Raw genomic sequence first — 17,633 nt, 5'->3', positions numbered from 1 at the left:
GCTATGCACTCATGCAACCCTTTCACGTAGAGACTGCTGGAAGTATATCATTACTTGCCGATAAAGTCTATAGGAATTGTGTTATAGAAATTGAAGGCTACAATTTTCTTGCTAATCTAATTCTTATCTCCTTGCCCAACTTTGACATTATTCTCGGCATGGATTGGTTGTCAAAGAACCACGCAGACCTCTTGTGTTATGAAAAGATAGTACGTATTCCCATTGAAGGGGAGAATTCTATCTATGTCTATGGTGAACAAGGAACCTTAAAAATAATATCTTTCCTCAAAGCCCGTAAATTCATATCGAAAGGGTGTTCTATCTATTTGGCCTACACAGTCGATGTCTCGAAAGAAGATAAGAAAACGGTGAATGATGTTCCCATTGCTAAGGAATATCCAGATGTTTTTCCCGAAGAATTGCCTGGTCTTCCTCCGGACAGGCAAGTAGAATTCCGAATTGACCTTGTGCCTGGTGCTGCTCCGATTGCTAAGACTCCTTATCGTCTTGCGCCAGCTAAGATGAAAGAAATGATGATCCAACTGCAGGAATTACTTGACAAAGGCTTTATCCGACCAAGTACCTCTCCCTGGGGTGCTCCGGTATTGTTTGTCAAGAAGAAGGACGGATCGATGCGGATGTGCATTGATTATCGTGAGCTGAATAAGGTGACTATCAAGAACAAATACCCACTACCTCGCATTGACGATTTATTTGATCAACTTCAGGGTGTTAGCTATTTCTCCAAGATTGATCTAAGATCTGGCTATCATCAGTTGAAAGTTCACGAGCAGGATGTATCGAAGACTGCTTTTCGTACTCGATATGGGCATTACGAATTCCTTGTTATGCCGTTTGGTTTAATGAATGCTCCTGTTGTATTCATGGATATGATGAATCGGGTATGCCGCCCAATGCTCGATAAATCTGTCATCGTATTCATAGACGATATTCTAATCTATTCCAAGTCTGAAGTTGATCATGCCATTCATATTCGTGCGGTGTTAGAACTTCTTCGAAAGGAGAAGCTTTATGCTAAATTCTCGAAATGTGAATTTTGGCTTCGCCAAGTTCAATTTCTCGGCCATGTTATTTCTGGTGACGGTGTATCCGTAGATCCTACTAAAATTGAAGCTATTCAAAATTGGGAAGTGCCCCGTAATGCTTCCGAAATTCGTAGTTTCTTGGGTCTCGCGGGATATTACCGGAGATTTATTAAAGACTTTTCTTGTATGGCCGTACCTCTCACGAGTCTTACACGAAAGGAAGTTCGAATGGGGTGAAGCCCAAGAAAAAGCTTTCTCGACTTTAAAAGATCTTTTGACTCATGCTCCAGTCTTATCACTTCCAGAAGGTGATGATGATTTCTCTATATATAGCGATGCTTCAAGATTAGGACTCGGTTGTGCGTTGATGCAACGTGGTAAAGTGATAGTCTATGCCTCAAGACAACTGAAAGATTATGAAAAGAATTATCCCACTCATGATCTCGAACTCGATGCAGTGGTATTTGCCCTAAAACTTTGGAGACATTACCTCTTTGGTACAAAATGTCAATTGTATACCGACCACAAGAGTCTCAAGTATATATTCAGTCAGCAAACTCTGAATATGATACAACAACGAGCCATGGAGCTGATCAAAGACTATGATTGTGAAATCCTATATCATCCTGGAAAGGCTAATGTAGTTGCCGATGCACTTAGCAGAAAGGTTTATCGTAATAGTATGTGTTATGCTATTACTCACACCACAGTAAAGTTCACTATCCTAGATGAACTAGAGAAATGGCAAGTAGAAGCCCTAAAGCTAGAAAATGTGAAGAAAGAAGGGATGGTACATTACACCGATGTTTTACTTGATGATCCCCAAGGACTGAAGATATTCAAGAATCGGCTGTGGATTCCGAAGATTGGTGGATTAAGAAAGAAGATTTTAGATGAAGCCCATAAGTCTAAACTGTCGATACATCCTGGTACAAGTAAAATGTACTACGATGTAAGAGCTGATTATTGGTGGCCTGGATTAAAGAGAGACATTGGAAGATATGTACAAGAATGCTTAGTATGCTTACAAGTCAAAACATAGCACCAAAAACCTTACGGAACCCCAGAAAGCCTTAGTGTACCTGTATGGAAATAGGAAGAGCTGTCCATGGATTTTATTACCAAATTGCCAAAGACTGCTAGACAGCATGATAGCATTTGGGTAATCGTCGACCGCCTGACTAAAAGCGCTCATTTTCTTGCCATACGTGAAACGGCTCCAATGGATAAATACGCACAAGTATACTTGGATGAAATTGTTGCAAGACATGGTGTGCCACTAAAGATCGTTTCCGATCGTGATACCCGCTTCACTTCTCACTTTTGGGCGAGTATGCAACGTGAATTAGGATCTCGAGTTGCTCTCAGCACAGCCTATCATCCCCAGACAGATGGTCAGACGGAGAGAACAATCCAAACTGTAGAAGATATGCTTCGTGCATGTGTCTTGGAGTTCGGTGGTAACTGGGATAAATACTTACCTCTTGTCGAATTCTCGTATAATAACAGTTACCACGCTTCAATCAAAATGCCGCCATATGAGGCATTATATGTTCGCAAGTGTCGTACTCCATTATGTTGGCGTGAAATAGGACAAAAAATCCTTGGAGGCCCTGAAATGATTCAAGACACTACCGACAAGATTCAAATTGTACGAGAAAGAATGAAAGCCACCCAGGATCGACAAAAGTCCTATACGGAAAAGAGGAGACGACCAATAGAATTCCAGGTGGGGGATTTCGTAATGTTGAAGGTATCCCCATGGAAAGGTCTTATGCGATTTGGAAAGAAAGGAAAACTAAGTCCTAGATTTGTTGGTCCTTTCAAAATCCTCTATAGGATTGGTAAACAAGCATACCGCTTGGAATTGCCTGAAGATTTGGCAGGTATTCACGATGTCTTCCATGTGAGTTATCTGCGCAAATGCTTGAGCATCTATGATGAAGCAGTTCCATTATCCGAGGTGAAACTGGATAATAAGTTAACTTATGTAGAAGAGCCTGAAGAGATCGTAAACGAAAGAACGACTAAGCTACGTAATAAAGAAGTAGAGTTGGTGCTAGTCAAGTGGAAACACCATCGAGGCCCGAACTATACTTGGGAAAATAATAATGAGTTAAGATCGAAATACCCCCATTTATTTTAATCTATGTAATTTCGGGGACGAAATTCTCAAAAGGAGGAGGTATTTGTAACATACACGTTTTGAGATCGTGTTTTATATAAATAATATTATGAAATATTATGCGATATTGAGTATTTAGTTCTAACAGATAGTTTTTACTAGAAATAAGGTAAAACTATGTTTAGAATCACTCATAAATTATTGGAAGTCTTATGAGATTCCAATTAAAAGCTAAATAGTGAAATTTAGCGAAAATATAAAACTTGAAATAAGTAAAATTTTATTGTTGAAAGTTGTAGATAATCTCGTTAGAAACATATAGGCGAAAACCGCATCGAAATCCGATTTATAACGAAGAAGTTATGACCAATCGAAGATCCGCGATAAAACCGGCACGGTGCCGAATGACGTAAAAAGTGAGTTTTTGATAAACTAGTTTTTAGCCTTAATGATCTAAATGAAAGTCGTAGTATTCGTTAATCTGTGAAGTTCGATAAAAAGAACGCCAAAATCTGATTTCGTATGAAGAAGTTATGATTTTTACAAGTTTCAGCTTAGCAGTAGACAGCTAAAAACTCGAATTTTAGATCGAGTGATTTTAGCCGACACAACCTAAACGAGAATCGAAGGTCTCGTCATTAGTAGTACAACGGTAAAAGGTCTGACGAAAACGGACGTCGGATGAAGAAGTTATGAATTTTTAACGGATTTACCAGTCCCGGTCTGTTAAAAATAATAATATAAAAATAAAGTCAAAATTTTCCGACGAAGTCTAAACAAAAGTTGTAGAGCATAATTTTCTCTACGCGTGCATATAAAGAACGTCAAAAATGGAGCTCGAATGAGAAAGTTATGGATTTTACAAGATTTGGCACAATTTTCGAGAAAAATCGCATGAATAGTGATTGCCACGTCACCCTCGCTCGGAGTTGGCCACGTGTCCGAAGCTGTTGCGTGGCATGTCCGAGAAGCGACGCGTGTCGCACAGGTGTCCAAAGAAGCACGTGATCCTCGCATGCCGCACGTGATCCTCGCATGCCACACGTGATCCTCCTGACCCGATCCGAAGCTGTAGACGCGTCATCCGACCAATGCGAAGCGAGCACCTGTCCGTCCGAGCCATGCCTTGCTGCCACCTGGTCCAAGCCTCGCAGCCAGCTGCCCTCATCCCCTCGCTTCGGATCCGAGGCTCGCACCTATATAAGGGGTGCGAGACCTCCCGGTTAAGAGTTTGAATTTTGGTCTTTTTCACCCCTTTTCAACATTTTCTTACATTCCGACTTCCCCCGAAGCCCCGGTACTTATTCCAAAGCCCGAAGCGCACCCCGAGATTCCCGAGAAGCCCGAAAAATTTATCTTTTCGGTTTCGAAGCTCTACCTTCGCAGAGCCCGGTTTTCAACAAAGAAAGTCATATTTAGAGCCGAAGTGCTGCCCGAATTACTATTTCGACCCCCGGTTATTTCACGGTGAGTTTAATATATAGGAACAATTGTATGTTATGTGTTATATGTGCTATTTACTTTTCCATGTTATCATCTCGAGTTGTTGTATCTGCTATTTTATAGCAAGGCTGTACCTCTGACTTGAAGTGTATGACATAAGCATCACTTGGGTATTGGTATGAAGCGTTGACCATGAAGTGTATGACATAGGCATCACTTTGGCTTCGGTAGTATGCTAAGATAAGGCTGAAAGCCTAAATATTCTAGCAAAATGATATTCCTGAGTATTTACTGTGCCATTTGTGCTGAAACTTTATTGATTTTATATCAAGTATGGAATTTGTTATGTCTCATTGATTAATATGGAAAGCTTTTCGCATCATGCCTTTGTTGTTCCTTGTTCCTCTTTGCTTCTGGCATATTATAGTATATATATGGCATAACGTTATATTGTATCTATTATTGAACTCACTAAGCGTCAACGCTTACCCCTCTCAATGTTTAACTAATTTGCAGGAGATAAGCACCCAGTATAGTGATATACTGGTAGAAGATTTTTGAATAGTTTGAAACTACTGTTTTGATAGAAGATTTTCGAATAGTTTGAAACTATTGTATTTTGCACTCCCATATGTATAAAACTATAGTATCCTGGGGAGTTATGTAATATATAACACTATGAAATAGTGGGTTTGTATCCAGTAGTTTGTAACCGTTTTATCAATATAAAATATTGTTTTATGAATATGCATGTAGCATGTTTCGGAATAACAATTGTCAAACATGAAAATTTGGGTCTTTCATAAATATGAAAGTATAGAAAGGGGTTCTTTCACTCATGGTATCAGAGCAGTGGTTTAAGTGAACTAAATTCCACGGATTGGTATTTAGACTTAAACTATTGGAAGTTCAATATATGAACTTAATCATTATAAGTATAGGGATACAAACCATAGGAAATATATACATAAAAGTATTAGGTAATAGTAAATCCTAATATTCGAAAATACAATATTACTCCCTATTGCAGAGCAATGGCTGAACAGGTTAGTAGCCATACCCCCGAGGTTGGTGGAGGTCCTCAACCTGAGGAAGTGAATACTCCAGTATCTCCTCGTGAGGAGCGAATCTTGGGTAAACTTACCGGTGTTATTCGACAGACTCTCGAAGAACACAAAAAGAGTGGTGATAAAGGAAAAGAGAAAGCCACTGGAGAATCTTCGAGAGAAGAGGTGAAGCGTCCCTCGTTTAAAGATTTCAAGAGTAGCGGTGCTACAGAGTTTTCTGGTGTTCTTAATCCAATTGTTGTTCTTACTTGGATCCAGAACACAGAAAAAGTGTTTCGTATTTCTCATGTAGATGTTGAAGACAAGGCTAACTATACTTCTGCAATGCTCATCGGAGAAGCCTTGGTCTGGTGGGAAGCAACCTATGAAGCTCTCAGCAAGTTTGACCAGGAGAATTTATCCAGGGAAATGTTCAAAACTCGTGTGCTAGAGAAGTACTGTCCTCTAGACATGAGGAGGAGGTTGGAGAAAGAATTCCTCGAGCTTAAACAGGGAGGAATGACTGTGAATGAGTATGAAACTCAGTTCAATCAAAAAGCACGGTTTTCCGTAAAGTATATTCCAACTGAAGATGAGAAAATTCAGTTATTCTTAGAAGGACTACGACACGAAATTCACGATTTCGTTGCCAATCGGGAAGTACTGTCGTTTGATAAAGCTGTTGAGTATGCTCGAAAGCGTGAGCATGACTTAGAAATACGTGGTGCCACTCTTACTGTTCCGAAACATCCACGTACTGAAAGGACTGCTCCTGCTTCCCCTATTCCACCAACTCAATCCGTTCGATCTGAACCTAGCAAGCAAGTACAAGAGTATTGTCGGACAGACACTTCTTCAAGTTGGACACATTGAAGGTGGGGTGCACATTACTGAGTTCCTGCGGTAGTTGATGTCTATAAGCCACCGGGACGATCCTGGCAAGGATCTCGAATGGCCCGATATACCTTAGATTCAGTTTCCCATGATTTCCAAAACGTATCATTCCCTTCCAGGGTGAGACCTTCAATAGAATGCGGTCACCAACCTGGAATTCCAAGGACTTTCATCTTTTATCCGCATAACTCTTTTGTCGATCCCGAGATGCTTTTAGTCGTTCATGGATTTGAACGATCTTCTCCGGTGTCTCTCGTATGATCTCTGGACTGGTGATGGTGATGTTAGGTACTTGCCCTCTTGCTAGCTGAGTGTCACCCATCTCAGCCCAGCACAGAGATGATCTGCACTTGTGCACATATAGGGCTTCAAATGTGGCAACTTTGATGCTAGTGTGATAGCTATTGTTGTATGAGAACTCGATGAGGGGTAAGTGGGTATCCCAAGCATTACCGAAGTCGATCACACAAGATCCCAACATATCTTCCAAGGTTTGAATAGTTCTTTCACTCTGCCCGTCGGTTTGTGGGTGGTAGGCTGTACTCATGTCAAGCCAGGTTCCCAAAGACTCTTTTAGCGTTTGCCAAAATCGCGAGGTAAACTTGCTATCTCTATATGAGATAATGGATATTGGCACACCATGCAGTCGTACAATCTCCTTGATGTACTCCATCTTGTCTGTCTCTTTTATTGGCAGGAAATGCGTGGATTTGGTTAACCTATCGACAATCACCCATATGGTGAGTCCACCAGTTTTCTAGGGAAATTTAGTTATGAAGTCCATGGTTATCCACTCCCACTTCCACTCGGATATATCCGGTTGTTTTAGTAAACCTGAGGGCTTCTGGTATTTTACCTTAACTTTGGCGCAAGTCAAGTACTTACCCACATAGGTAGCGATTCCTGACTTCATGTTTGGCCACCAATAGAGTTTCTTGAGGTCTAGATACATCTTATCATACCCGGGGTGAACGGAGTATTTGGTATTGTGAGCCTCGCTCATGATAACGTCTCTGTACCCACCAAATCTCGGTGTCCAGATTCGATTCATTAGATAATGTGCTCCGTCACCCTTGACTTCAAAGTTTTTATCCATTCCTCGCACGGCTTCAATGGCGACATTCTCAGGTTTCAAAGCCTCTAGCTGCACCTCCTTGATTTGTGTTGACAGGTGCAAATGGATTGTTATGGTCAATGATTTTACCTGACGGCCCGAGTATTCTTTTCGACTTAGGGCATCTGCTACTACGTTGGCCTTTCCTGGATGATAACAAATTTGACATTCATAGTCATTTAGTAGTTCCACCCATCGCCGTTGCCTCATGTTGAGCTCTTTTTGATTGAGAATGTGCTGGAGACTCTTATGGTCAGTGTAGAATGTACACTTCGTACCATAGAGATAGTGTCTCCAGATTTTCAAAGCAAACACCAGTGCTCCTAATTCTAGGCTATGCGTGGTGTAGTTGACTTCGTGAGTCTTATGTTGTCTCGAGGCATAGGGAATAACCTTCCTTTGTTGCATGAGAACACAACCTAGACCTTGCTTGGACGTATCATAGTAGACCACAAAGTCTTTTGTCACTTCTGGAAGAGACAATATTAGGGCACTGAATAATGCTCATTTTAGCGTTTGGAAGGCAGTTTGTTGCTTCTCTTCCCAGTTGAAGGTCATTTCTTTCTGAGTCAAGGTAGTGAGTGACTTAGCGATCTTGGAAAAGTTTTGTATGAACCTCATGTAGTAGCCAGCAAGGCCTAAGAACTGGCGGATTTCCGTCGGTGTCCTTAGCGCTTTCTAGTTCTCAATTGCCTTGATTTTAGAGGGGTCCACATGTATCCCTTCCTTGCTGACCACGTGTCCTAGGAAGTCCACCTTTCGGATCCAGAATTCGCATTTCGAAAACTTCGCATATAGTTTCTCCATCCTTAATGTCTCTAGTACTTGTCGTAGGTGCTGACCACGTGTCCTAGGAAGTCCACCTTTCGCATATAGTTTCTTCAATATGTCGTCGATGAATACTATCACGAATTTATCTAAGTAAGGTCGGCATACACGGTTCATTAGGTCCATGAATACTGCGGGCACATTAGTCAATCTGAAGGGCATCAGTACGAACTTGTAGTGACCCTAACAAGTTCTAAATTCCGTTTTAGGGACATCTTCCTCCTGGACCCGCATTTGGTGGTACCCCGACCTCAGATTGATTTTTGAGAAGTAGCTCGCTCCGTGAAGTTGGCCGAACAGATCGTCGATTCGGGGTAGGGGATATCGGTTTTTGATGGTGAGTTTGTTCACCTCCCGATAGTCAATACACATACGAAACGATCCGTCTTTTTTCTTAACAAGCAAAATTGGTGCTCCCCAAGGTGAGAAACTCGGTCTGATGAATCCTTTGCTCAGCAGTTCGTTTAGTTGACTAGACAATTCTTGCATTTCGGTCGGGGCCAATCAGTATGGTGATTTGGCTATGTTGTTGGCTCCTGGAATCAAGCTGATTCTAAACTTGACTTTCCACATGGGTGGTACTCCCGGGAGGTCTTCTGGGAATACATCGAGAAAGTTACAGACCTCCGGAATGTCCTTGATGTCCTTTACTTCCCTCTTCTCGTCAACAATGTGCGCTAGGAATGTGTGGTACTTATTGCATAGATAGTTCTTATACTTGATGCAAGAGATGATTAGGAGGTTTGTTCCAAGCTTGTCAGCGTAGATGAAGAGGGTTTCGTTACTCAATAAGTTGAGTCGGACGACTTTTTCGTAACACAAGATATCAGCATGGTGAAGACTCAACCAATCCATGCCAATGATAACGTCAAAACTCCTTATCGTAAAAATCATTAGGTCAATTTGGAAGGAATGATTGTTTAGGGTTAGAGTTCATCCTATGTATATATCTTTAGTGCTTTTAGTTTTACCGTTTTCCATTTCTACTCTGAATGTTTCGTTGAGTGATTGTGGCTTTTGTTTGAGTACATGTATAAACTTGTGACTCACGAAACTCCTCTCCGCACCACTATCAAACAGTATGCATGCATATGAGTTATTGAGAAGAAATGTATCGGTAACCACCGTGGGGTCCTTCATGGCCTCCTCGTGCCCTAATGCCAGAACCCTCCCCGTACCCCCAACATTCCTGTTATTGGATTTTGGGCATTCTCTTCTGAAGTTCCCCGTTTCCCCGCATCCGTAGCATGTTTGGCTCACCCCGACATTTGTGGTTGGGGTGGCCTATTGGGCTGGTGCCTTACAGAAACGGACAGTATGCCCTTTCTTGTTGCAGTTGCTGCATTTCATCTCTTTACAAACTCCGGTGTGATGGAAGTTGCACTTGCCGCATTTGGGTACGCTCCCAGTATATTGTTTTGTTGGTGCTGGGGCGGTAGGGACAGTGGCAGTGTGGACTGCCAGTATTTGTTGTCTCTTGGCAGGCTCTTGCGTCGGTTCGCCCTCCAGGGTTTTTTTTGTTGTCTCCCGCTTTTGTTTGTTCGGGGATGGCCGTCATAAAGCCCTGGAAGACTCCATGATCCACAAGCGTTTGTGCCTAGCGTTTGGCACTATCAAAAGTGGATGGGTTGGCAAATACCACAGTTCCTTGAATCTGGGGGGTAGTCCCCAGATGTAACGTTCCACCTTTTTGCTTTCCAGGGTGACCATCCCGGGATATAGCACCGCCAAGTCGCTGAACCTGGTAGTATAGGTTGCTATGTCGGAGCCCTTCATTGTGAGGCTCCAGAGCTCTTGCTCTAGCTTCTGTACCTCGCCCCTCGGACAATATTCCACTAGTATCATGATCTTCAGGTCCTCCCAGTTCATAGAGTTGGCCACTGGGAGGGTTAGTGAATTGACGTGGCCGTTCCACCAGGAGAGGGCCCCGTCAGCGAATGTGCAGGACACGAATTTGACCTTGCTCTCTTCCGGGCATGCACAGATCTCGAAAACTGACTCTGTCTTCTCTATCCATCTTGTCAGGGCAATGGCGCCTCTGTTGCCATAGAAGGTTTTGGGTTTGCAGTTTGAGAAGTCCTTGTAGGAGCATCCTCTTGGGCGTCCATGGCTTTCGCCCTGGTTAGAACTATTGGTACCATTTCCAGTCCTATTGGTAGTAATATGTGCCATGGCGGCGGTTACAGCGGCTGTCACGGCAGCTTGAAAGACAGCAGAATCCATTGGTGGAGGTGGTGGTGGAGCTGTGTTGTTGACACGCCTGATTATTATGTGTGGTGGCATACTTCTGCCATAAAGTTCAAAGATGGAATGATGATAAATCTTCAATAATGGATACTAGTCCGGTATTATCGAAATGAAAAGTCTCAGTGATATATGTATTATGTCCCGTCCTTATTGTAACTGGTTAGCAATTCATAAATAGAAATCTACTATAACAAGCAAACAATTGCACAATAATTTATGAATTTAAATAGTAATACCCAATGAAATAAATGCATACCAATTTCATTGATGATATATGTATTAGTACACGGTTTTGGAAAATTGACCTTGATGAAGGTCTACAATACATCAATGTAAGGAAAATTTTGACAGCATAACGACCCCTTAAATAGTGTAATCACTTATTCGTAGGGTCGAACCTACATACAAGAAAGAGTAGCACCAACGCTTACTCGTACAAACCTAATCTATAACAAATTGTGAGTAGTATAAGCCCTACTCGCGGCATGTGGTCTCCTATGGGCCATGGAATGAAGCCATGAAGGCCTATATCTCCTCTACCTGATGCTTAGCCTCGATTACCCTCTCTTTGAGGGCCAAGTGACTCTCCTCATACTCTCTGGTCTCCGCTCGGGTGGCGGTGAGATCCTCCTGGAGGCGGTCGATGACACTACATGTCCGGCCGTAGTCCCTGTCCAGTCGTCGAGATCGTGCGGCAGTCACCTCCGCGGCTGCACTCACATCCAAAATCTGACTCGTGGATGACCTGGCCTGCTCGCCGAGACGTGTGATCTACTGGACCATGACAGGGAGGGCCGTGTATGCTCGAGCTCCGTGACTGAGGTCGTAAAAGCCCCGCTCCATGCCATACGGGGAACGTCGGCGCTGCTGTCTGCTCCACCTCTCTAGATCCTCTACCCAACAGGGCGTGGGCCCCTGGTAACCCTGTCGGTGCGAGGGAACACGAGCGACATATGGTGGGTTAATAACCTCAGACTCCATGTCGGAGTCCTCCTCCTCGTCTGAGTCATCCTCCGGATCCTCTTCAGGATCCTCTCCGGGGTCTTCCTCGACCATCTCCTCGGATTTCTCTTCGGGATCCTCCTCAATCTAGCCACTGTTTCCCTGGTTGGGAAAGTAAGGACCTCCGGGGTGGTGAAAACCTGCCATGTCGATTGTGCAATGATAGAGGTATAAGAGACACATAATGAATCTAGACGTATGGTTCTATCATAAAATACTCCTATAGTATTTTAAACTTTATGTTTGGTTCTTAGAGTTTCTTTGCATGGGGTGTTGGTAAGTTTTAGACTTGTCGTTCACCACGACTATTCCCAAACGCATGTTGGTCATATCTCGCATAAATATAGTTGATCAGACTATATTTATCTCATATATGATTACATGACTATCTAGGCTTAATCGTAGTGTTCAACTCATCTTTTTTTTTTTTGTTTTTTTCTTTTGTATTGTTCTTGTTATGACATCGTTCTAGTATGTATGTATGTAGTTATACTTTTATAAAAATAGCATTATACTTTAAAAGCACACTTGTGCGAAAATGTTTAGTTAGAGAGCTTTAGTCCCATTTTATTTATAGTTATATATCTCACGTGGTTTGATATACTTAGTTCACTATAAACAATGCTCTGATACCAATCTGTCACACCCCCAAACCAGGATGGAGGAAATGTCTGGGGGTGGATGAATTTCATGTATTGTATCATAACATAATGCATAATAGTGACCAAAGAAAACACAACCATCATAAATATAATTAAAAAAGTTACATTTTTGTAAGAGTATGTTTCAAAATCAATTACAATATGATGATAAAAAGATTTGTCTGACGCCTTAGCGTCCCATCCTCAAAGGCTTGTAGTTACCTGATTTAGTGATTTCCTGAGAATACAAGTGGTTTGAAAAAGTGTAAACAATTAAGTTGGTGAGTTCATAAGAGTTTGTATGAAGAGTTGAAAGCCTTTCTTTGTAAAATGATAATGTTCATTCCAGAAAATCCAATATTTTCCTTCAAAATAAGTTGCAGTCTTAGAACCCTAAGACCAAAATGTACAAGTATTTCCATACTTAAAATAGTAGTATGCAGTTTTAATTTATATAAAACCGTTTGAGTGTTTGTTTTCCCGTAAACTAAATGTATCGTTGTTTCCCCATGTGAGTTATTATAACCGTGTTAATGACATAGATGGATTGTCGCGACGTTCTTCAGGCGTCGAAATGTTATGACATTTGTCACCCGAGACCTGCCGGTCTAACTGTAGGTAACAGCTAGGGTGCGGGATTGTCAGTCTCATATAGATTCATACACAAGTATCACGTTCTCTTATGGGAAACTCTGGTTATAATACAGGACTTTTGCAGGTATTTTGATAGGTACAGTAAAGACTTTGTCTCACAAAATTGATTCAACGAGTTTACATATTTTTTTGTAATGAAAACCTTTGTAAGTGTAATTATCCCTTTTTCATGATAATAAAATAGTATAAATTAATGATATATGTATTTTATATAATTATATACTTTGCTTAACATGTTACAAAAGTGTTAAAGATTCATAAATAACAAGTATTTTACATCTAGCACAAATAAGTTAATCTTTAGCATAAAAATGTCCATTTTCCTCGTTTTTGAATTTTATCGTCACAAACGGCAAATAGTGAAAGTATAGTTACGTAAAACTTATTTTTACATTTTTGTAATTTTTAGGTGAAGTTAACTTTATATGTTTTAAACAACATATTTTTGGTCAAAACCCGTAAAAATGGTGTCATAACCTAGTTACGATCATTTTTGCTAGAAAAACCATTTTTACATAAAATGATAGATTTTTGGAGTTTTCTTTTGGTATAACTAAAACTTTGGTATTTTTGGATAGTTTCAAGACATATGTCCAAAATAACATATTTTGGTTTAGATCTCACAAAAATGGTGTAATAACGTGGTTATAACCATTTTTTCTAGATTATCCATATTGTGTTCATAAAAAACCTAGTTTTTATGGTTTTGAGTTTATGACTTTTTCATGAGAAAATCTAGCATGTTTATACTTGTTTTTCATATATTTGTATTTTAAACAAACTTTTGCATATAAAAGTTCATAAAGCTTGATAATAACATCATTTCATGTATTTAGCACTTTTACAGAACATATAAGCAAATATTTATAAACTTGGATAGGAATACTTTTGTAGATTTACACGTTTATTAAGCTTCACAACCAAAAGTTTCCGAAAATAAACAATTAGGAATTGCTACTAAAACCAGAGATTGTTATGGGAGTTTCTCTTTCATAAAACTAAGAACACCAACTTAGTAATGTCCTCTTTAGTAACCGTTAATCCTTTGTGAGCAAAGAATCTGTGTATAGATCTATATGAGCCGACACCCCCGTCCATGGTTGCTAGCTACAACCTTCTTGATAATAACATCATTTCATGTATTTAGCACTTTTACAGAACATATAAGCAAGTATTTATAACAACTTGTATATTATACTTGGTTACTAGTATTTTACTTGTATTCTCCCTAAAAAACTTAGAAAACTCAAAAAGGTAGGGGTATGAACTTACCTGAGGGGTGTTTGTTTGACGAAAAAAAGGTTGTAGATGGAATATTCAAATCAAGAACACTTGAAGAACACCTTTAAGAACACTTTGAAGATTTGAAGATCCTGTGAATAGTAACACATGAAATGGGTGTAAATGGATTGAAACTAGTATAGAAGTGTGTAGAATCACTATTAGATGAAGAAAGGACTTACGAAAACTTCAAGAACACTTGGAAGAACTTAGGGTTTGAAGATTGGAGCCTAACATGGAGAATAAGAATAAGGTTTGATGAAAAGTGTGGTGGTTGAGGAGCTCTCGGTCGAAACTTTAATGAGAGAGGGAAAGGAGGGTGAGGGTGGGTAGGGTGGTAAGGGTGGGGTGTGCATGGGTAAGGGTGATGGATTGAACTTGTTGGGAAGAAAGGGACCAAGTTGTACCCATTTTGGGTTCATAACCCCCTTTAAGTCAACTAGTTAGTTTTTATATAAAACCTAGACATTTTTTATAAAAGAGTTGGGTTTTTATAAAAATGATGTGTTTATTATCGAAAGTATGGTATAAAGTATGTATAATTAATTAATATGAATTAGAAAAAGGAAATATAAATTATTATAACAAACATTTTTATTATTGAATAATATTGCACTACATGAATAGTTTAGTCGTATTTTCAAGTTCGTTTCGTTAAATTTTGGTATTTAGACGGGTATAAACTTTGTCGTATTTGGTGACGAATTCACCAAAAAGTAGTGTTTGTAGCCTTTGCTATGATTTTGCTCCGTAGTGTTAGGTTTATTAACCCTACTATATTGTGTTACGAGTATTATTTATTCCCAAATAATATATAGCTGAATTATCGAGTTGTTGCGTTACCAACCTGAATTAAGGTTTATATTTGATAATTTGATAAAAAGAGAGGTACTTTGTATTAATCCTTGTAAGTTGTACATTAGGAACATTAGGAAAACATAGCGTTTGTCCTAAAACCCTAATACTAGTCGAGTTGACTTGGTTGACTTGTTGACTTTGGTTGACCCAATATTGACAGTTGTAACATCTTCCCTCCTCGTGATCTACTCAAGACCGAAGCCAAAAGAAGGTTGTTGCCTTCGAGAATTGTTGCATCATTTCGGCCCTTTACACTTTCCTTTTTTTGCGTGGTATTTTCACCCCAAAGCTACCTTTTATTCACCAAAAGCCTCGTGTTTCAACTCTTTTGGTCACCCATTTTTAGACCCAAGAAATAAACAATGTAAACTTTTTTTTTTCTATCTTGCTTTTTGTCATAAAATTTACTTATTCTAATTAAATCAAAACGTAGCAAAAATCTAACTTGTTGTTAATCTATATCTTTATGTGTTAAGACCTCCCAAAAGGCAATCAAATCTCAAGATTTGGTGGTACCAGAAACTCCACGAATCTTCCTCGACCCAAATAACTTCATGCGATGAAAGTGAGTTTTACGGCCCCTTTTATCTTTCAAATCGTACCGGGGGGAGTACACACAAACCTTGTGTTTAAGTTTATGTTACGATTCACAAACATTTTACGGTTACCATTTTTAATCAAGTTATACAAATATATACTTGTATCGTTTTATGTCACTTTGTTACATAAAATGATTATAGTTTATATATAAACGCGTTTTATACACATGTATCATACGACATTTACAAAAATTATTGCATGTACTTTTCACATGCAAATTTACTATTATAGTTGCATAGGTTTAGATTGTTAAGCTTTTGGTTGGTTTCACTTAAGTTGAAATCTAGTTTTAGTCAAAACGTAATCGTTGTGCTTGGATAGGAAAACTTTTTTAGCTTTACACGTTTATTAAGCATTACAAACAAAAAGTTTCCAAACATAAAAAATTGTGAATTGTAACATAAACTTGGATAGGAATACTTTTGTAGATTTACACGTTTATTAAGCTTCACAACCAAAAGTTTCCGAAAATAAACAATTAGGAATTGTTACTAAAACCAGAGATTGTTATGGGAGTTTCTCTTTCATAAAACTAAGAACACCAACTTTGTAATGTCCTCTTTAGTAACCGTTAATCCTGTGTGAGCGAAGAATCTGTGTATAGATCTATATGAGTCGACACCCCCGTCCATGGTTGCTAGCTACAACCTTCGTGAGACGAGACATAACGGACGACAACTTCTTGTTTTTATCTTACTCTTTTTATCATGATGTCGATGAAGCGTCGTTAGGATAACAAGCAATGAACTGTTTGTGGTACTTCATAGAGGTGGACCAAGTCATAGATCGGTTAAAATGCCACAAAATCCGGAAAATTTATTCAAAAATACTAATACAAGTTAGAATAGAACTATATGTAGTATAAGGATTTTGTCACACCCGACTCCCAGGTATAGATTTTAATGTTTTATATTCATTATTAGAGACCTACTCGACGAGTTGGCTGCCCCAAATCGTAGTGTAGATACGGATATGGCTGCGTGGGTTATGGAACCTACTCAACGAGTTGGAGGACCCCAACTCGACGAGTAGAGGCTGTGCATGAAAACCCTAATTTTTAGGGTTTGCACCCTATTTAAAGGAACTTAAGTCCTTCCTTCCAGCTTCCATACCACCCTTTCACGTCCAGAAGAAAACCCTAATCGATCTAACACTATTTTTGAGTGTGTGTGTGAGGCAAAAAGTGTGTATTTGGTGCATTTCTTGAAGAGGTGTGAAGACTTAGAAGCTTGGAACGAGAAGAGCCTTGTAGATCCATCATCTACATCGTTTTGGCATTCATTTTAAGGTAAAAAGTCATTACATTGATCATTCTCTTACTAGATCTCTTCATTCAAGAGTTTAGGGCCATGTTTAGCTTATCCTTGAAGTATTTCTGATTTTGAGGATGATTTGAAGTTGTAACTTCAGATCTGGACTCCTCTAGGCCCTCATTGACATAAAGCCTCAAGCTTTATGAAGCTTTGGATCTTCTACTTTACCTAAATCTCTTCCTAAGGCTAGTTTTGAATGTTTTAGCTTCTTAAAACCTTGCATGCACGTAAAGTTAGCAACTTTACGTGATAACCACACCCTAGGAGCTTAGATCTACAGTTTGGAGCCTTGGTTTCGCTTAGAAACGTTTGAATGAGAAAAATATTGAAGGAACTCGACGAGTTGCATAGTCAACTCGATGAGTTAGATGAGGGTTTCCCGCTTTCTGGATTCTGCATGAACTCGACGAGTTAGCGAGATGACTCGACGAGTTGGTTAGGCTTTTCGCCGATATTCTGGATGTTGCATGGACTCGACGAGTTACTTGGTAACTCGGCGAGTTGACTGGGGTTTTTGTGACTTCATGAGTTCTGAAGGAAC

Source organism: Lactuca virosa, chromosome 7 (genome assembly GCF_052849685.1).
Source record: "Lactuca virosa cultivar CGN04683 chromosome 7, Lactuca_virosa_CGN04683_v6, whole genome shotgun sequence".
Classification (NCBI taxonomy): Eukaryota; Viridiplantae; Streptophyta; class Magnoliopsida; order Asterales; family Asteraceae; genus Lactuca; species Lactuca virosa.
This window is presented reverse-complemented; position numbering follows the sequence as displayed.